This window comes from Cupressus sempervirens, chromosome 3 (genome assembly GCF_028749045.1).
Source record: "Cupressus sempervirens isolate cs-2001-9-10 chromosome 3, ASM2874904v1, whole genome shotgun sequence".
NCBI lineage: Eukaryota > Viridiplantae > Streptophyta > Pinopsida > Cupressales > Cupressaceae > Cupressus > Cupressus sempervirens.
This window is the reverse complement of record NC_143120.1, coordinates 557,180,459-557,202,374: the sequence shown is the minus strand read 5'-3', so window position 1 is coordinate 557,202,374 and position 21,916 is coordinate 557,180,459. Positions and strand designations below refer to the sequence as shown.

The window sequence follows — 21,916 nt, the reverse complement described above, 5'->3', positions numbered from 1 at the left end:
GGCCTCTCATGCTGTTAGACAATGGACATAAACCCACTGTCCTCGGAAACATCAGTGCAGATGTTGCATTCCCACTTATAGGTTCTTATTCTAGCATTCCAATCTGACTGTTAATCTATATTTAAGATTGGGTTTTTTGTACCGGTTATTGTATTGATGTTGTAAAATGCAATAACATATTTTCAGGAGTTATAAGAGTTGTTGGTTTTATCTTACTAGTTCACAACACATGGTTATATGTTCAACATCCTGGATGATATTTTGAAATAACAGGTTATATTCTTGTGGATAATTCTTTGAGTTTTATTATAACATTGTATTCTATTTTGCATATATCTAAGTTTGAATGTCATATCTGAGAAAAGTTGATTAAATCTCTATTGGTTTTTCTACTAGTTTTTCAATTGTGTTGGAAACTATCTGCAAAGTTTTATTGTTGATTATATTGTTTAAGAGAAATAAGTAAATATATGGTTTGGGATATTACATTGGTATCAGAGTCTCAAACCTACCATCTTTTTGGGTATAAGTAGAGGGTTAAAAGGGTTTTATCATAATTTTTCCTTAGTCTTTTCTCTTATCAGATGGAGAGACTTTAGAAGTACAGGGAAGTCTACGGAGTTGAGATTTATTTTGAGTATTAGGTTTATTGTGTACCATGGGAAATAATTAAGCTTGCGATGACTCTGAAATAGACCCCTAACCTACAAGTCAATAGTATAGATGTTTGAAGATTAAAGCACCATGAATCTATTTGTAGGGTGCAACACTTATGATTTATATGGATTTTAATACTTCCAGGGGAATAATTTCATTTCATTCTGAGAATGAATTTATGCATTTAAGAACTTTGGCCCAATTTCTATATTAAAAACAAAGGGGAGACATTATGGCATGAAAGATTATATTATTTTAGGCTGAATTGATGAGCGTCATGAGAAACAAATGTTTGGTCTTTGTATTATGAATACAAAAAATAAGATATTACTATCAATTTGTAAAACATTCAGTCGGGATTAAATAATTTCCTTGACCTTGGAAATTATAATTGGCTTGTTAAATTGAAGGCACACATTATTTTTGTACTTATAGAGTTGGTACAAGCTATTTTTGGGATTATTTGCATTTAGGGAGCAATGACTAGAGTCAACATTTTGCTAGACATCTAAAGTTTGAAAAGAAGCTTGAAGTAATTAATTGGTGATTGATAGTGAAATCCACAGGGTTTTGAGTACAGTCCAACTACACACCTTGGATACTGGTCTTGAGTAATTGTCAAATTTTTACTTGCACATTAGAGTTAGAGAACATTAGAAAAGGATGTTTTTTTAATATAGTCTACAACGGTAGTCTTCTAGAAATAAGTTGGAAGTGGAAATCAAAATGTCCAATGTCAACATTATCATCACAAGATGCTAGTGATATTGGAACAGTAGAAGTGGAATTGGAAATCGAATCACCCCCATTATTTAAAGGACATTTAAAACTTTATCATAGACTAGGAATACGTGGGCAAAAAATTATTGACTGATATTTAATAACTTCAGCATGTTCCATCACAGGGTTGATGTATTAAGTGCCTCTATGGGGAGAACTCTTGTGACTCTAGCATCTTCATCTAGGACAACCATCAATGGATTGAATAATATGCTCATTATAGTGTGAAGAAGAAGAAAGTGTGAAGAAAGAAAACACCTATTGGAAAAGCCACCACCACGAACTACAGAATGTTCTAAAGGGGTAGCTCTTATGGAAGGAAGATTAAACAAAATCTTGAAATATTTGTAGCCTTTTCCTAGGCCATGTTGATATGTATTTTGATATCTTGGTGAGGAGATAAGTTAGGTTTGATGTTACCATAAGGGATATGAGAACAACAACATGAATATTAGCAAGAACCTCACATCTCAAAAATCTATCATCTACGATATGTGTCCACTTCTCTGAAGGATTTGTTGTAGCAAAATGTTATCATAGTTGGAGCCCATGCTAGAGTTTGTAATGCCAAAAGTAAACAAAAATTGTTACCATTGTAGGAGATGTGGATATTTGGAAGTGTTATTTCATATTCCAATGATGAGAAATATCAACTAGTCTCAATTGGATAGTTTAACTAATAGTCATTTCCTTGGAATATCTATGAGCCTGTGCAAGAAGATATGCTGACTAAGGAGTCAGACAAATATGAGGTGATTGTGAGAAGGAACATTATAAATTACAACATTAGCATGGGTCAATGTTTTTAGGGAATAGATTGAATGGACAAGATTTCTAAGTATTGTTTATTGCTCGACATATACTTTGGGATCTTGGTTACTGTCAATTGCAAAATGTCAAGGATAAAGTTGCAAGGGTGGGTGTAATCTTGTGTCCATGTCTCAAATAGCACTCAGGTTGTGATGAAACAAGTTGTTGTTTAGAATAGACTATCTCTCAAAATCTCTGGATGGTCATGCAAGGGTACTCAGTGTCACATAGTATCTGCAGTAACATCCTCCACAAAAATTGAAGTGGGTGGTCATCATTGATATGGACAATTAATTAAACTAGTTCAATCATTTCTCAATTGTTTGGAACAAATGTGCTACAAATTTGAGTGATACTTTTGAAAGTAGGATTTCTAATGAAATGGTTGATTTTGATAAAAAATTGGCTAGCAAGGTCAAAGCAACTAAGCATGGAATTGATTTTGTCATAATAAGTGCATAAATTTTTTACAAATTCATCTCATGTTAACTGGATTACATTTTTTATGGAGAATTGGTATAAAATTAATCGTGATTGGGAAGAGATTTCAACTACTGAGTACACATGATAGATTGTTGAACTTCAAGTTACAATGTGAGCGAGAAATTGAATATTAAAGGTCAAATTAATATTCCTTGTGGTCACAAGAGGACAAGGAGAGATAAGATGAAAACCCCATAAAGGGGTTACCGTTGTGAGAATAAAAGGAGAAAAGACCCCTTCTTTTGGATATGCTTGATTTTATGATTCAGTTTAGTTTTCTCTCTTGTGAGAGTTTTTAGAAAGCTTCAGCTTTCAGCTAGTTTAAGGACGTAGCCCCTCATACTGGCAGACAATGGACACAAACCCATTGTCCTAGGAAACATTAGTGTAGGTGTTTCATTTGTACTTACAGGTTCTTATTCTAGCATTCCAATCTGACTGTTAATTTGTATTTAAGATTGGGTTTTTTGTACCAATTATTGTGTTGCTATTGTAAAATGCAATAATGTATTTAAAGGATTATAAGAGTTGTTGGTTGTATCTTATTGGTTTGCAACACATGGTTATATGTTTGAAATCTTGGATATTATTATGAAATAATAGGTTATATTCTTGTGGATAATTCTTTGGGTTTTATTATAACATTGTATTCCATTTTACATATATATGAGTTTGAATGTCATATCTAAGAAAAGTTGATTAAATCTCTATTGGGTTTTCTACTAGTTTTTTGATTGTGTTGGAAACTATCTACAAAGTTTTATTGTTGATTATATTATTAAAAGAGAAATAAGTAAATATATGTTTAGGATATTACAACTGATGATTTTGTGTTTAATAATTGTAAATCACTTGTAGCTATAGGCCAGTGACAATCAAATTACATTAGTGATCTTGGGAACATGGGGAACTTTTGGTTTTAGTTTCTTGATTTTGTTAACCACAATTTCCTAAGTTGTAAGGATCATGCCTACAACTGAAGCTACATTCTTAGAGTGCATCTTACAACCTTTTGTAGGGTCAATGACTTTGCCATCAACAATATTTTCATATGTATATGTCATTGAATTATATCCCATCTCCTAGCTGGAAGATAAAATCGTCACCACTATAGTTTTACCCTCAATACTAGCATTATTTGAAATCAATTTTGCAAGAGCCAATAGTGCCTGCGACAAAAATTGTATAAGAATAATAACTAAAATTTCTAAAAGTACTTGGACTTGCAAAAATAACTAAAAAGCAACAGAATTTGAATCTTTATTTTAAAACTCAAACTATAAATTCCTCACAATGTAATGCTCATCGAAGCACACAAAATAGTTCTCATGAGAAAATAATAGCTATAATATGCACCTTTTGTACAATGTAAACCCCGAGATGCTCTTCAGGGCTATCAAATAGATTCTTTTATGAATGGCACATAAGAGGAGAGATGCATGTAAGTAGCCACACCACCTAGGACAATACCTTCCTCAATAGCTAAAAATGTTGCATTCTTTGCATCCTCAATTTTAAGTTTTTTATCCTCAAATTCAGCTTCAGTAGAAGCTTAACCCTAAAATAAACAATGTACTTTTAGTTAGTGCAGTTCAAATATCAACAAAACTTGCTTCAAGTCTAGACTGCCACTATGATGTGCATTCAAAAAGTGTAAAATTTCCATACATAACACTATTAGGAACAAATAATTGTACAAAATATACCTTAATGACAACCACTCCTCCATAGAGCTTTTCAATTCTCTCCAATAGTTTATTTCTAAGATAGGACAAATCAACCTTTGCTTGTTCATTCTTGATATGAGCAATCCTTGCATCAACTTCATCTTTGGTAGCTACATCAGCAATAATTTTTGTTGACATTTTGGGTACTTTAATTTTTCTTGCAATACCTAGCTACTCAATAGAGGCATTCTCAAGAGTATAGCCCAGTTTACTAGCTGGAAAATCTACACCTATCAAAATAAAATATATCCAATGAAAGCGTAACCAAGAAGAAACTGAAAATTATCAAATTCAAGTAAAATTTGAATTACATTAGCTTTTAGACTTGGTGATAATTAATAATTATGTCTCACATAAGGATTACACACTATAGTGAGGTCATAATACCAACAAAGGTCCCCGTTCACCTCATAAAATTAGTCAATGGAATAATCTTCAATTTATTAGGATAATATTTTAGACCTAGGACATAATATAAGTGACTCTCAACAATGAGCTATTAGTATTAGTAGCAAAGGATGCCACACACACAAAAATGGCTCTGCAACAATGTGCTTCCGTATTGGTCATTGACATCCAAGAACAAAGAGATAACCCCAGATCCTTCTACAATATTGTTTACTTAAATAGATTGAGTGTCTTGATTTGCTAAGGCAAAAAATTAAATCTAAATTCAAGAAGAACCTATAGAGAATATCCTCACCATTGTAAGGAAGCTAACGTGTGCAAAATCACTTCCTACACTAATCTTTGAGAGGATGATTATGCAAATTCAACTAACTATTGCATAGATCTCAAGGAATACATAATAACATAATCAAATTAACAATGAACAGATAACACAATGATTACCATGGGGAAACCCTTCTGGGAGAAAAACCCCACCCTCCAAAACTCACACAATGTATTGTCAAATTTGGAAAATTACAATACACTTGCAATGTAAGTTCTTACAAGAGTGCATCACCACAACTCAAACTTAGACTCAGACTCAGAGAGACTCCTTCTAGTACCAATCTTGCAAACTGAACTCGATGATTTAAACACCTCCCCAACCCCTCCTTTTATAGTGATTTTTCAATTGGAAACCATTTGCGGTTTTATAAAACCATGAGCAAAACAACCATGCCACATGTTACCCACTTGTAATTTTTAACTCCAAGTATACCATTTTCATCCATAATTTTGTCCTCTAGTTTAGAAGCTCATAAAAGTCATATAATAAGTTGTTTATTCTCTAAAAATAGCCCTTCTACATTGTTCTAGAGGCTAGACACATGTTTAAACAACTCATACACCTTTTTCTAACTCATAAACATGTGTAAAACTACCACAAACAAATTCTAGGATTTTCTAAAAAATTTCTAGAGTTTTCCAGAAAAAGCTTGCAAGGTTGAGACACAATTCTCAACATTCTCCCACTTGTTGAATCCCTTGCAAGAGTCAAGGGATCCAAAGTGTCATGGACTTAATTGCTAGGGGTCGAGTGGCCCATAGACTCTAAACACCATATGAATTTCTCTATGCTCACAGACTTAGTTAATGCATCAACAACATTCACCAAAGTTTCTACCTTCTCTAGCTTCACCTTGTTGTCCTCAACCATATCTCTCAAAAAATGATATTGTACATGAATGTGCTTGGTCTTAGCATGAAATTTTGGGTTCTTCACTAGGCAGATTGCACTCTAGCTATCATTACACCCTGTTTGAACTCTATATTTGAGCACAGTCTCTTAAGCTAGATGGCTTCCTTGTAGGCATGAGTAGATACCATATACTCTGCCTCTATAGTGGAAAAAGTGACCATAGCTTGTTGCTTGCTCATCCAACTGATTGCACTAACAAATAATTTAAATACATATGCACTAGTGGATCTTCTTCTATCAACATCGCTAGCCAAGTTTGAATCCACATAGCCTTGAATATCTAGGGAATGCTCATTTCCTATTCCATGAAAATATATAGAGTACTTTGAGGTACACTGTAAGTGTCTAAAAACTCTTTTTACTACACCCCAATGTGATCTTCTTGGATTAGAAATGTAATGGGAAAGTACTCCCACTGCTTGGGCAATGTCTGGTCTTGTATAGACTATAGCATACATTAAACTTCCAACAACACTTTGATATGGTACTTCACTCATCTCTTCTTTCTCCAATGGGGATGTAGGACACTGTGAATTAGAAAGCTTTGTTCCCATAGTAACAAGAACACTCAATGGTCTAGAATCCTACATATTGAATCTTCTTAAAATATTACCAACATACTTACTCTGGCTTAGCCAAAGCTTTTTGTTTTTCCTATCTCTTATAATTTCCATTCCTAGAATGTACCTTGCTACACCAAGATCTTTCATTTCAAACTTTGCTGAGAGCTAAGATTTTAATTTTGCAATCAAACCTTTTCCTTTTCCAATAAACAACATGTCACCAACATATAAGGAAATAACCAAGAAATAATCATCATCAGACTTGTAATATATATAGTGATTAGATTTGGATCGCACAAATCCCAAACTCAATACATATGTATTAAACTTTTGGTACCATATCCTAGGACTTTGTTTTATACCATACAATGATTTATTCAATTTAAAAATCAAATAACTTTTACCTTTCACCACAAAGTGCTCTAGCTATGTCATATAAATTTCTTCCTCCAAATATCCATGAAGAAAAGTTGTCTTCACATCCATCTGCTCAACTTCTAGATCATAAGCTATTGTAATAGAAAGTAAAAATTGAATGGATGTCATTTTTGCTATAGGAGAAAAAATTTCACCATAATCAATTCTTGCAACCTAGGAGTAACCTATTGCAACCAAACGTGCTTTATACTTTTGAATGCTTCCATTTGAACCCATCTTCCTTTTGAACACCCATTTACAACCAACAGGCTTCCATCCTTTAGGCAATGGTACAAGGTCACATGTGTCATTCCTCTTAAGAATTTCCATCTCTTCTTCCATGGCTATCTTCCAAGACTCTAAATCATTCATACCAAGAGTCTCTTCTATAGATTTCAGTTCATCAATATTAGCATTCAAAGAAAATATACACCTCCAATCATCAGGAGGAATATGGTGCTTTCCTCTATTGACTAGACCTTCGAATAAGATCTAGTTTAGGTTCAGGATCATGATCAGGTTCTCCCTCTTCCTTTGATGATTCAAAACTCATAGAGCTCTCTTCAACAACTTGTCTTTCTAAGGGCCTTGATTCAACTTTCTCAAGTGTAGTAGAAAGTTGAATCACATCTTTCTTTCTTTTTATCTGTTTTGGTTGTAGTATAATAGAAGAAGGCTTAGTTTCTCTAAAAATAACACTTCTAGAGTAAAATACCTTTTGTGTAATAGGATCCCAAAGCTTTTATCCTTTCACACCATAACTATATCCGATGAAGATACATTTGACAGCTTTGTTGTCCAATTTTGTCCACTTCTCCTTTGGCATATGAGCATATGCCTCACAACCAAAAACCCTCAGCTGTCTAAGTGAAGGCTTGTGGCCTGACCATGCTTCCATTGGTGTCTTATCAAAAAGAGCTGATGTAGGAGACCTATTTATTAGGTAACATGTAGTAGCTATAGCTTCAGCCCAAAAAAAAATTTCCAGTCCAGCTCCACTCAACATACTCCCAGCCCTCTCCATCAAGGTCCAGTTCATTCTTTTTGCAACTCTATTATGTTGTGGAGAATACAGAGTTTTCTTGTCTCTTTTAATACCACAATCTTTACAAAATGTGTCAAAGAAATTGGAGCAATATTCACTTCCATTATCAGTTCTCAAATGCTTTATCTTCTTTCTAGTCTACAACTCAACCGTTGCTTTAAATTCTTTGAAATGACTGAAAACTTTATCTTTACTTCTAATAAAATAAATAGATGTTCTTCTATTGAAATCATCAATGAAAGAAACATAAATTGGACCAAATACATTTGAATGGATTAGATCCAAAATACATGAGGACTTATGACAACTTGAGTAAAACTGAACACAGTTTTGTTTACCATAGATACAATGCTCACAAAAATCAAATTCAAGAACCCATCAACAAGGTTTTTATTTTTTAACATTCTTAGACCTTTCTCACCTATGTGGATGAGTCTCTAGTGCCATAACATAGTCTTCTTTGTAGGTAACTTTTTTTTAGTAGATAGAGCACCCTTGGGTACCCAGAAACCACAACCATTTGTTGAAAGAGAAACCCTCTCCTTCTCCAACAAAGTAGTCCTCTTCACAATCTTATCAGAAGTGCTATTGCACTCAACTGTGCATGCATCAAGTTGGTACAATGTACCCAATCTGATCCTCTTTCTATTAACAAAGCACATCTCACCATTTTTACACTTGCTTTAGAAAATTGTACATGCAAACCTACATCTATTAGTTTACTAACAGATAAAAAATTCCTTGCTAGTCTTGGGATATGCAAGACACTGTCAAATCTTCTAATTCTACCATTAGAAAATTTCACACAAATACTTCTAAAACTAACAATATCAAGAACTGATGTTGGGCCTGTCTCTCTCCTCCATTTTCCAGGGGGCCGAGCTATCGTTTGGTTCTAACATTTGGAATGGTATCTTGAGGGCCCTTCCCCTTTCTAAATCCAGGGCCAAATGGAAAGCTGGAATGGGAGACAAAATATTTTTTTGGCAGGACAACTAGCTTTTTCAGGAACCTCTCAATAACCATCCTTCATTTGGCAGTTGGGCTGATCAGGCAATAGGCAGATATGGTATGTTGGTTAGGAACTACAAAAATGGGAATGAATGGCACAATCTGGTAGAGCATTCACAAGATCTCGAGCCTTTCATGGCCTCTTTGAATGCTATAAACATAAACTAGATAGGTGACACCTTAGTCTAGGGAGACTCTTCTAGAGGCCATCAAACTGTAGCCTTAGGCTATCTTTCCCTTGTGGGCATAGGGGAGAAACCTATTTGGGCCAAGGCCTGGACCCCTGGATTAATGCCCAAAATCAACATTTTCTTTTGGCTCCTCTTGCAAGACAAAATCCTTACCCTAGATAATTTAGCCAAGAGAGGCCAAATTAATCCTAGCAGATGCTGCCTCTATAAGCATGACCTGGAAATGGTTAATCACATTTTCATTTACTGCCCCTTTTCCTCTAGAGTGTGGAGTCTTTTGACTTCCAATATGAACTTCTACTGGTGCCTGCTAGCCAGTATCCAGGAATTCTTCATACAGTGGAGTAGCAACCACAAAGGCCTGAACTCCCAAATTTTGAGTTCTTGGATTATCCCACACTTTTGCTGGGGAATCTGGAAGGAGCACAACAACAGGATATTTAAAGATAGAGAAGCTCCTAAGGGTATTGTAGCAGAGAAAATTGATGGCCTCATGAAAGAGAACTATTCCACAACTAGAGATCGAAACATAAAGGACGGAGGGAAAATTAAGGGCAAGAAAGAAGACAAGATCAAAAGAAGACAGCAGGCTACTTGGTCCTTCCCCTCTAAAAATTGGCATAAAGCCAATTTCGATGGGGCAACTAAGGGGAACCTTGGTCCCATCGGATGTGGTGGAATCATAATAAATAGCTTGGGAAGGGGCATTGCTACTATCTCCTCACCTATTGGTCACCAAACCAACCATTTGGCTGAAGCCAATGCGGCCAAACTCACTGTTAAGCTGGCCCCGGACTCAGGGATCGAACAACTGTGGCTTGAAGGAGACTCCCTAAATATAATAAATTGTATTTTAGGAGTAACCAAACCATCATGGACCATTGAAAGCATAATTGAGGACCTAAAAATGGATTTGAGAAAATTTAAAAATTACCACGTCATCCATGTCTACCGTGAAGCTAATGTGGTTGCTGATTGGTTCACAAACGTAGCAGTCACATTCAATTTGGTGATGACGTGGGGAAACAATAATAATTTTTCGGCGATAGCTATGGAGCTCATCTGAAAGGAGCAAATTCAAGGTACCAACTCAAAATCTTTTTTATGATGATGAGACATGCTAAATCATGTTTTAAAAAGGGAATCATTTGGAGTTATGCAGAACCCCCACTATTTCATAATAACGTGTATGAATTACACAAGTAGAAGAAAGCCAGAGTTAAACCCAATAACACACGCATTCAAGCTCTCATCCTTAGCAATTTTTTCATCTTTGAGCTCTACAAATCCATTAAGGGTTTAGGGTTAGAGAGGCATAATATTGCAATGGTGGGAGAAAGGATTAGAAGAGAGCCATGGGGAGAAATGAAGAGCTGGAAAGAAATAGGGAAGGTTTGGAAAAAACTCCAGAAGGGCGGCATAACCAGCTTCATGGAGAGGCTCCATGGTTTTGACGCGGGGGTTACCAAGATTATGGTTGAAACCTGGCACAACAGAAAGGTCAAAATTGATGGTGTCTCCCACCAAATCATAGAGGGTCTCATTGCGAAGGTGACAGGCTTCTCCCAGGAAGGCATGAGCTTCTTCAAGGATAAGAAGATGTTCGCTAATGCTGTCAACACTTTCGTCAAGAATGACAAGGAGAAAAGAAAACTAGTAAAGATTGACACCTACTATGACATTGAGTCCATCAAGAAGATCTAGGGGCATGTTCTGAGGATCATGATAGAGTATGTCACTTTGGAGCCCAGGTTTGATAGAGTCAGGACCCATCATTTTGTTCTGCTTAATCATTTTAGACATAAAGTGAAAATCTCCTTTCCTTTCTATATTTATACTTCTATGACTAAGAATATAGAGAGTTACAAGAAATGTCCTGTCAAGAACCCTGCCCTTCACGAAGGTCTTCTGCTCCTCATTTTTGAGTTTTTGAAAACCCAGACAAGAGTCAAGTCCATTGGGGCTTTAGGTGGCTCCTCGGAGGACACCGCCAGCTCAAACTCAAGGGAAGTGCGCGTTGTGAAATCTGTCAAGTCTGAAACCCCAAAAGCCAATCCCTCTCCCTGCTTCCCTAGCAAGAAGAGCCCCGAGTGCCCTCCCCCTAACCCCCTTCCCCTCATCCTAAGGAGTCTAGTGATGAGTCAGATATGGAGTCGGAGGAGGCAAATTTGGTGGCAGAGAAGGAAAGTGAGTTGGAAGATGACAAGGAGAAAGATAATGACAAGGAGGTGACCCCCTTGGTAACCCAGGATAACCCCAAGAAAAGAAAATTGGATTAGACCCCAACCCATGATTATTTCAGTGACCACACTGATTTGCCCCCCAACCCTACTGTGCCCACCTCCCCCCTGGAGGTCCCCATTTAGCCCCTAGAAGAGATGATAGAAATCATGGTTGAAAAGAGGGGGGAGGCCATCAAGAAAAATAAGAGAAGAGCCTGGAGCAATTTCAATGTGGATAGGGTCAGTATGGGCATTGTCAAAGAACCTGCTAAAATCTAGGTGTTGGGGGATCTCAACAGTAGCACCCACTATGACAAGCTCCTTGACCCGACTCTTCTGGTTCTCTCTAACAATGTTCATGAAATAGGTTTCAACTTTCTCAACAATGCAAAGAATAGCCTAATTGACAATTTTCGCTCCATTAAGTGGCTTTTTCAAGAAATTGAGACTCTGAAGGACAGGTCCAACCAGACCAACAATAGGGGGGATGTCAAGGATCATGAGGCCAGAGGTAGTAAAGACCAGGTGGGCAGCCAAGAAAAAGACAGAAGCCAAGACCCCAGAGACAATCAGGAGGATAGAATCACTCGGCTCGAGCAAAAGGTCCAAAGGCTGGATTTCGTTCACCAAATTGTGACTAAATAGATTGTGGATACCCTCCATACCTTGAATGAAAACATTGTTAATCTGGGGGACTATCTGACCAATGCCAATCTTGTGGGGAATATGGAGCAGAGTACAGAGCATGGAACTAGCCGAGAAGATCCTTAGAAAGAGACTGGAATCCACGAAAGTCAGGGGGATGAGATGCATTTCCTCCCCACAATCCAAGAGGAAGAGGCCAACCAGAAAGAAAGTGACATTGCAAAAACCCTACAGGCAATGGAAAAGAAGGGACACTAGTCTACCCGCCAGGCTCTGTTCCTAGCCTTTGTTTCTCAGGCTTCGAGCCTTTTTGTTTCTGGCCTTTTGAGGTAGCTTTTTTCTGTCTTTTCTACTTTAAGTTGTTTTCTGCTGTAAAACTTTGGGTTTCAGGATCCCTGTAAAACCTATTTTCCTAATCAAAAACAATATCAAGAATTGAGTTATCACCCAAATACACCTCACCACCATCAAACTTTTCATAATTACTAAACTAATTTCTATTAGGATTCATGTGAAAAGATGAGTCTGAGTCTATCAACCATGCATTGTCACTTGCATGAGTGGCCAAGGCTATGATGAAATCATCTCCATCTTCCTTCTTGGACTTAGAATTAGAATCTTGCTTCTTCTTCTTCTTTTTCTTTTCCTCTTTGTAGTCCTTTTGGAAGTGTCCAGGTTTGCCACAATTCCAATAGATCACCTTAGACTTACCATGAGATTTTGATCTCCCCTTATTCTTGGACTTAGAATGGCCATGCTGCTTCTTGTTCTTGCCTCTTTCCTTTGGTCTTCCTCAAACACTCAAAGCCTCTTTGGCATTCAAAGAGACCTTCCTTCTTATTTCTTTAGAAAGTAGAGAACTAAAAATTTCCTCCATCTTCAAGACAATGAAGTGCTCCCTATGGCCATGACAAGACTGTCTCATGAGTTCGACAATGAACATAGCAATATTTTACACCTTTCTTCTTCACCCATCGACACCCCAACTGAGGTCAACTGAATCACCAACATATTAAAACTTTCAAGATGCTCAAATGTCTATCAACCTTCTTCTATTCTCAAGGAATACAAAAACTTCCTCAAGAAAATCTTGATCACAAGTGATTTCGCTTGATAGATCTCACTTAGCTTCTTCCAAAGCTTCTTCGCGGTAGATTCTTAATGGACATTAATTAGTATAGAGTCTGCAAGACACAATCTGATGAGACTTTTAGCTTTTCTATCTCTCACATCATAGTCTACAATTAAAGTTGGATCTATGGGCCTCAACTTCTTTTCATTGATTGCATCCCATATAATCCTGATCATTCAATAGATCTTCCATCTTCAGCTTCCACATTTCAAAGTTTGTGCCAAAAAAATTCTCTACATCAATCCTCCTTAATGTGCTTGCCATCTTTGCAATCTGCAACATAGAAATAAAAACCTCTGCATAAGCTCCCACTCAAACCTTGATTAGCTCAAAAAACCCTATACCCAACAAATAGAACTAGAACCAACTAGACTCTGATACCACTTGTAAGGAAGCTAAGGTACTTGGAATCACTTCCTACACTAATCTTTGAGAGGACGATTATGTAAATTCAACTAACTATTGTAGTGATCTCAAGAAATGCATAATAACATAATCAAAATAACAATGAAAACATAACACAATGATTACTATGGGGGAAACCCTTCCAAGAGAAAAACCCCACCCTCCAAAACCCATACAATGTATTCCAAAATATGGAAGATTAAAATACACTTGCAATGCAAGTTCTTATAGGAGTTCATCACCACAACTTGAACTCAGACTCAAACTCAGAGAGACTCCTTCTATCACCAATCTTGCAAACTGGACTTGATGATTCAAACACTTCTCCAAGCCCTCCTTTTATTGTGATTTTCCACTTGGAAACTATTTGTGGTTTTACAAAACCATGGGCAAAACAACCATACCACATGTTACCCACTTATAATTTGTAACTCCAAGAATATCATTTTCGTCCATAATTTTGTCCTCTAGTTTAGACCCCCATAAAAGTCATATAATGAGTTGTTTACACTCTAAAAATAGCCCTTCTACATTTTTCTAGAGGCTAGACACATTTTTAACAACTCATACATCTTTTTTCAACTCATAAACATGTGTAAAACTACCATAAACAAATTCTAAGATTTTCTAAAAAAATTCTAGAGTTTTTTGAAAAAAGCTTGCAAGGTTGAGACACAATTCTCAACAACCATTGACTACAAATGCACTAACCTGTAGAGGTAAAATGATCCACTAGAAGCTAATCACAACACATTTTGCTGCCAAAACCATGGATCTATCTTGCATTCCATATTGCATTGGCTGTCCCATGCACTGCCACTTCCCAAAAAAGAGAAGAAGTTTAGACTATATGATGTTGCATTCTAGATGTTCATAGTCCATACAGGTGAGCACGAGCTTCTCTAACAACAAGAAGCATCAAATACACCAGCATGGATAGGCCAAAAGATATGCCACCATTTTGTTATGTATTATAGACGGTCACCTTTCTTTTCCTAATTTTACCATGTTGTTTCTCCTATGGATAATTGTGTATGTGTGATACTTTATTTTACAATAACCTTTGTATATACAAGCATTACCTTGGTATTTTACTAAATGGGAAACCTCCTTTCTATTACGGAAGTAATTGGAGAATATTTGCTTGTTATTAACAAAGATCAAGAGGTCATTATATACAAAAGAATGGAATGATGTTGCCTTAGGAAACAATCGCAAAGAATATAAACATTCTATTATAGCCAAAAGAAAGTTAAAAAAGCTATATAACTATCTAAAAATAACTAAAACTAACAATAGATTACCATTAACTAATAATATATTATTATCAATTATCATAATAACCTCCCTTAATGGTTAATCTATCTACAACACTAAGCTATCCTTTGAATTTGACAAACTTATCAAGACTAAGAGGCTTGGTAAGAATCTCTATGGTCTGATCTATGGTAGGAACATACTACAAATCTATTGTCTTGTCTTCAACTGTCATATGTAGTGATAGTAAACATGTTCATTCATGGAAGACTGGATTTCAGGCTAACTTGATAAAGCCTTCATTATCAAAAAACAAAGTAGTTGGTAATGCTGATGACATTTGCATATCCCCAAGTATTTGACAAAGCCAAACAACTTCACATCATGCCTTAATAGTCTCTCTATATTCAGCCTTTGTAGAGGAGAGAGAAACTACCTATTATTTCTTATTGGTCCATGTGACAACACTAAATCCCAAATCGAACACATATCTAGAAGTTTACTTTTTATCATCAACAAAGTCTGCCCAATCTAAATTTGTGAACCCATTGAGTGTAGGATTAGAACTTTGATATTAAAAAATCCATACTCTAAAGTTCTCTTCATGTAATGAAGCACACACTTTGCCTCCATCCAATGATCAACCTTAGAAGCTATCATAAAGTGTGAAATGTAGTTGATGTTAGTAGCAGAGAGGTACATGAGGTTGCGTACTACTTGCATGTATGTAGTATCATTGGAGAGAGGAGAATTAGGCTTAGTTGATAACTTGAGACCTTTCTCCATGGGTGTAGATGCAAGCTTGCAATACTACATATGGAATTTGTCTAATAGAGCCCTGGCATATTTAGACTAAGAGATGAATATGCCAAAAGACTATTGCCAAACATCAACACCTAGGCAATAATACATGAGTCCAAGGTTAGTCATATCAAAAAGACTAGTATAAATTCTATTTGATTCCTTGAATTGAAGATGCCAAACTACCAGTGGTGATCAAATAATCCACATAAATAACTAGAAGGAGGATGTCATTGTTAGTAGTCTTGAGTGTACAAATTTGAGTCTGAAGAACTCCTCTTGAAGCCTTGATCACTGAGTACTTATCAATTTTTATGCACCATGCCTAAGAAGCCTACTTCAAGCCATAGAGAGTTTTTACCAATCTGAGAACCTAGTCACCTTTACCAGCAACCTTGAAACCAGGAGGTTGCATCATGTAGACCTTTTCATGGAGATCACCATTTAGGAAAGCACTCTTGACATCCATCTGATAGACCTTATGGCCAAATTGTGTTGCCATGGCTAGGACTAATATGATGGTGCTCATCCTTGTAGTAGGAGCAAAGATCTCCTCATAATCAATGCCCTAATGCTAAGAAAAGCCCTTTGCAACTAAATGAGCTTTCTACTTATCCAAAGTACCATCATATTTGTATTTGATTTTGTTAACCAATTTGTACCCACTAGATTTCTTCCCTGGTGGAAGATTAGAAAGGAAACAGTTGTTATTCTTCAACAAGCTCTGGTGTTTAGATGTCATGGCATGTTCCCACTCTAGAATTCCTTTAGCCTAGAAATATGTTTAAGGTTAAAACACACTATGATTATTGTCCATGAGAGCAAAGTTGACAAAATTTGTAGGCTTGCTCTTTTTCTAAGTAGTTCTCCCATCAATGAGCTCATCACCACAAAGATCAGCAAGTGTATTAGCCCACCACTTAGGCTAGAGAGTAGAACGACCAATATTAGTATAAGGAGATACTTGATGATCAGGTTCTCATCAAAAGAATCTAGATCAAACTTAGGTAAAGAATCTACATATCTAGGTGATCATATAGGAGAAGTTGGAGGTTTTTTTATAGGGATTTTTGGTATAGCTAGAGCTGTAGGAGCTATTAGAGCCCTCCCATTAGGTGAACCTAATGGAAGCCTAACTCCCAAATCAAGAGCCTTCATAGACTGGTCTATTGAATCATAAATAGGAGAAACATGCATGAATGATCCTCATTTCTCATCAAATAATACATCACAACTGTAGATGAGATGAGATGTCTCAACATTGATCAGGTGGTAGGCTTTATGAAGACTATTGTATTGAGCAAGCATGAGTTTTTGAATCTTCGCATCCAACTTCATGTGGGATGAATCAAGGATCTAAACAAAAGCAAGGGAGCCAAAAATCATCAAGTGACTAATTCTAGGCTTGCAGCCTGACCAAGCCTCTTTTAGAGTTTTACCTTTAACTACCACTGTGGGTGACCAATTCAATAGATAAATTGTATTGTTAACTACTTTTGCCTAGAACTTCTTTGAAACATGTATGTGTTCAAGTATGGATCAAGCCATCTTGGTGATTGTTCTATTCTGACATTCAACTACACTATTATGTTGTGGTGTGTGGGGTGTGGTTAACTAATGTTGATGCCATGAGTATCCAAGAAGCTAGAGAATATAGTAGAACAAAATTCCTCCCATTGTTTGACCTAAGAATAATAATAGATTTCTTAGACTCTTTTTCAATTAAAGGTTTAAACTTCTGAAATAAAAAAATGCATATAATTTCTTTTGAAGGAAATATAGCCACATTTTTCTACTAAAACCATCAATAAACAATATAAAATATATGGACCCAAGAACAAAATGAGTGGCCATAGGGCTAAAAATACCAACATGAACAAGTTGAAGTACATAAGAAGGTTGCCATGAATCACCATTGGCGAAAGGTGTGTGATGTTGCTTCCTAGTCTGGCATGCATCACAAACTCCAAGTTGTTGAGTTTGAATATATGACAATCCAAGGACAAGCTCATCCCAAGAAAGCTAAGAGATATAATGCATATTTAAGTCTCAAGAATCACCAAAATCAGTAAGTTGAAAATGACCACAATCCTCAAGACCCATTGCAATAGTAGACTGAGTTGCTTGATGAATGATGGTACATTGATGTGAACTAAAGGTAACATCCAAGTGTAGAGAATGTGTCAGTAACTAACTGACTGAGAGTAGATTTAGTTCCATCCCTGGAACATAGTACACATTGAGGAAAACAAGATTCCTCCTAGTAGACTAAATCTAAATGTTTCCTTTGTTGACAATAGTGTACTTATCCACCACCAAAAATAATAGAATCTGAATAAGGCTAGTAGGTAGTAAACCAATCTCTTTGGTGAGTGAAATGATGAGAGGCACCTAAATCAATGTACTAAGTAGATGACTCCACATGATCAATAGATTTTTTAGCCATGAAGGTGTAAAAGGAAGATTCATTTTGTTATGTATGCTCTGCACTATTCGCTTTGGACTGTGAACCTAATTACTTAGATTGTGCAGCTAAGTGTTTCTGACATTCAACCTTCATCTGCCCAAATTTGTGGCAATAGTTGCATTGAATTTTCTTCCAAGAGATACCTAAAGCTAGGGTAGAAGACTTCTACTAAGATGACTATTGAAACTTTCCTTTATCCTTCTAAAAGGATTTAATAGCAAAGGCTTGATCTGTGAAGGTGGAGCTGGAAATGCTACCAAACCATTATTTCTATCAATCTTTCTAAAGAAAAAGTGTGCAAAGATTAGTGAACTTCAGATCAATACCAAAATATGTGATGTTGAAGTCTTGATAAAATGCTCATAGGGCTTTGGTAAACTCTGAGGAGTGATAACCACAATGTCCTCTTCCTCCATCTTGCGATTGATGGCAAGCAACTAATCACAAATTTCTTGAATCCTATTCACGTGAGCCTCGAGCAAGGTGTGCTATCCATGACAATAGAAAATAGAGTGTTCTTCAAGAAGAAATCTTTTCTTTTGTCAAAATTCTTGTGAAGACCTTTGAGATGGGTTCATATCTCGGCAGTTGTCTTGTCAGATGGAATTTGAGAGAGCTAATCATCAACCATAGATGATTTGAGAAGCATTATTGCCTCTTGATTATTCAGATCCAAAGTATTGTAATCAGTACCAGGAGCAGTTCAATGCTTCATAACATAGAATAATTTGATTGGTATTCTGATATTCAAATATTGCTATGATTTGTTGCTTCCAAGTATCATAATTTTGACCATTGAATTTGGAGTTGTGCTTGAGCAAAATATTTTTCAAAGATGTCATGGTACATTTTTCAATGAAAATATGTGAATATGTGAAGGCATGTTCTTTGAGACAAAAAAATGGAAGACCTAGAAAAATTAGAGAGTGAACTAGAAGGAAAATGTTATCATTTTCTGGATCCACTGGCTTAAAAATCAAGCCACCTAGAAAAATATGAAGACAACCCAGTTGAGCTGTCAAAAAAGCCACCAAGAATTTGAAATCAAAATAAAATTTTGAGCTAAAAAAACTAGGGTTTCAAGCAAGAAACTAGGCTGGTGGCCATTGAGGTCAAAATTAAAAAATTGCATTTACAAGCAAAAAGCTTTTCATTTTTGTAGCAGAGAGGTTTTGATGGGTAGAGAATGCAAAAAGACACAAAAATGACTTCCAAGTGTTGTGTTTGGGCCAAAAATGGCAATTTTGCTGAGACACTATTGTAGATGCGCAACTTCAGAAAATAGGCTAAATAAGGTTATGGAAGCCGTGTTTTTGGGACAAGAAGTGAAGGCCCAACAACTTGCGCTCATGGAGGAACCAGGTGTGATTTCTTTAGACTTTCCTAGCCTTCAACTTTCATGCAATTTTTCCAGACTTTACCAATCGCAATTTGTAGATTTGGACCCAAAAAGCAGACATGATTTGGAAAATCCATGCTTGAAAAAAAATGTGATTTGCATACTTGTCTTTTGAAAACCCTAGCCAAAAAAAAGGTAGTGAGCAGATGAATTCCTCACAAAAATGAAAACCCTATATAGGTTGTAGAGAATATCAAAGAAATAATTTCAAAAGAAATTATAAATTTGTCCAAATTTTTTGAAGTATTGGCTCTAATATCATATTACAGAAGTAACTGGAAAATATTTTCTTGTTATTAACAGAGATCGAGAGGTCATTATACACAAAATAATGGGAAAATGTTCCCTTAGGAAACAATTGTAAAGGATAGAAATATTCTATTCTATCTAAAAGAAAGCTAAAAAAGCTACAACTAACTAAGCTAACTAAATATTTACAATAGATTACCATTAATAGATTACAATTATCTATTATCTATTATCATACTACTTGCAAGTAGTTTCCATTTCCCTCTAGCATTGAACTCCACTCTGGCTTTGTTGTTCTCTCCCACTAGAGACTCATATTTGTTTCTAATCATATCAATGCAATTCTTTTTATCTTAAAAATAGATCTTTGGTAGAAATTTTTGGGGTTCAAATGCCAGGGGTAGTTTCTAAACTTACACTCAAAAGTCTCAAATAGTTCAATCACATTTGAATTTTTTTCCCTCTGATATGATGAGATTTAATGCAACATCAAAAACTCACCAAACAATGGCACAAGAAGCCCCTTCATTTTTAGGTTTCATATAATAAAAATATGACCTTGTCCAAAATCGTTTAAAAGTTCAAACATCATCACTACACAAACTTACCTGTCATTATAGCAATATCCCGGAGTAGGCCCTTCTTTCTATCACCATATCTTGGAGCTTTGATGGCTATGACTTTGATTAGCCTACACATTTTATTTATAACCAAAGTAGATAATGGCTTCCCCTAAACTTCTTCTTCAATCACAAGCAATGGAACACCCAATTGTCTGATCTTTTCCAGAACACTAATTATATCTTTTTATCTTACAATTTCTTGGTCTGTGATCAGAACTCTTGCATTTTCAAACTCCATAGTCAAATTTCCTTGGTTAGTGACAAACTTAGAAGAGATATTTTCCTCATCAATCTACAGACGAAAACAATTTCAACTATTACCAAAAAAAATTTACAAAAGACACAGACGTTCTCCAAGAGACTATTTAGAGTTCTATCTATCTCTCCTTCATACTCTCCTCAATAGTAACAGTGGTTTCAAAAGATGATGAAGATTCCATACATAGTACTCCATCAGGCCCATTTTATCAATTGCATCAACAATCATTGTTCCAACCAAATCATCATTTCCAGATGATATTGAAGCAACAGCTGCCTAATATAATGTGTTCAAGGCAAGAATTTGTCACATTACATATGGTTTATGTATTGCATGAAGGAGCACTATAAACAATCATGTCTATACAAACCTTTAATATCCTTTCGAATTTCTCCTTAGTTCTTCAAAAAGCCCTCACTCTATTTTATTTATTTCCTTTTTTAGAGTAATGAGGTTAGCTCCTGAGAGGACATAAAGAAGCCCAAGGTTGATGATTTCTCTTGCCTGTTATCATTCCATCACTAGCTGAGTCATTGGTCTTTCTAGAAACCTACAAAATTACCTTGCTTAGAATCAATTTAAAAACTATTACTACAAATTAAAAAAATTAAAATGTAACTCCAATAAATATAACCTCTTGAATGAATGTTGCTCCTATATTTTCCATTGCATCAGGCAAGTTGATTGCATGAGCAATAGTGATTCCATCATTAATCACCTTTGGTGTCCCAAAATTGTCTAAGACAAAATTACAACTTGAAAATTTTTCTTGGTAGGTTATGACCCTCATCTTAGAAAAGCAGAGTGTGACATTTAAAAATAGACGATATAGTAAAAATTGAGCAGAGAATTAGAAATGGGTCAAAAAATGAAAACTAAGAGCACAACTAGAAATTCACGATGATGTGAAAAGTGAGTAAATAATTATTAATGGTCAAGATATGAATTTACATGTGGAAATAGATCTGGGAACAAAGGACACACTATGATAACTAGGAAAATCTTGTAAATTTTAGCACTGTCATGAGGCAATAAAAGACTAAAAGGACACAAGAAACTTTGAGCAATATTAGTAGTGAAGGAAGATGCTTACACACAAAATCAAGGAGTGAAACCTAATATCCT

The 21,916-nt window shown here is 35.8% G+C and overlaps 1 pseudogene; it reads right to left on the bottom strand.

The window, feature by feature from the left end:
- Positions 1-3,680: 3,680 nt before the first annotated feature.
- Positions 3,681-21,581, bottom strand: LOC149567639 (ruBisCO large subunit-binding protein subunit alpha, chloroplastic-like; annotated as a pseudogene).
- Positions 21,582-21,916: the final 335 nt, after the last annotated feature.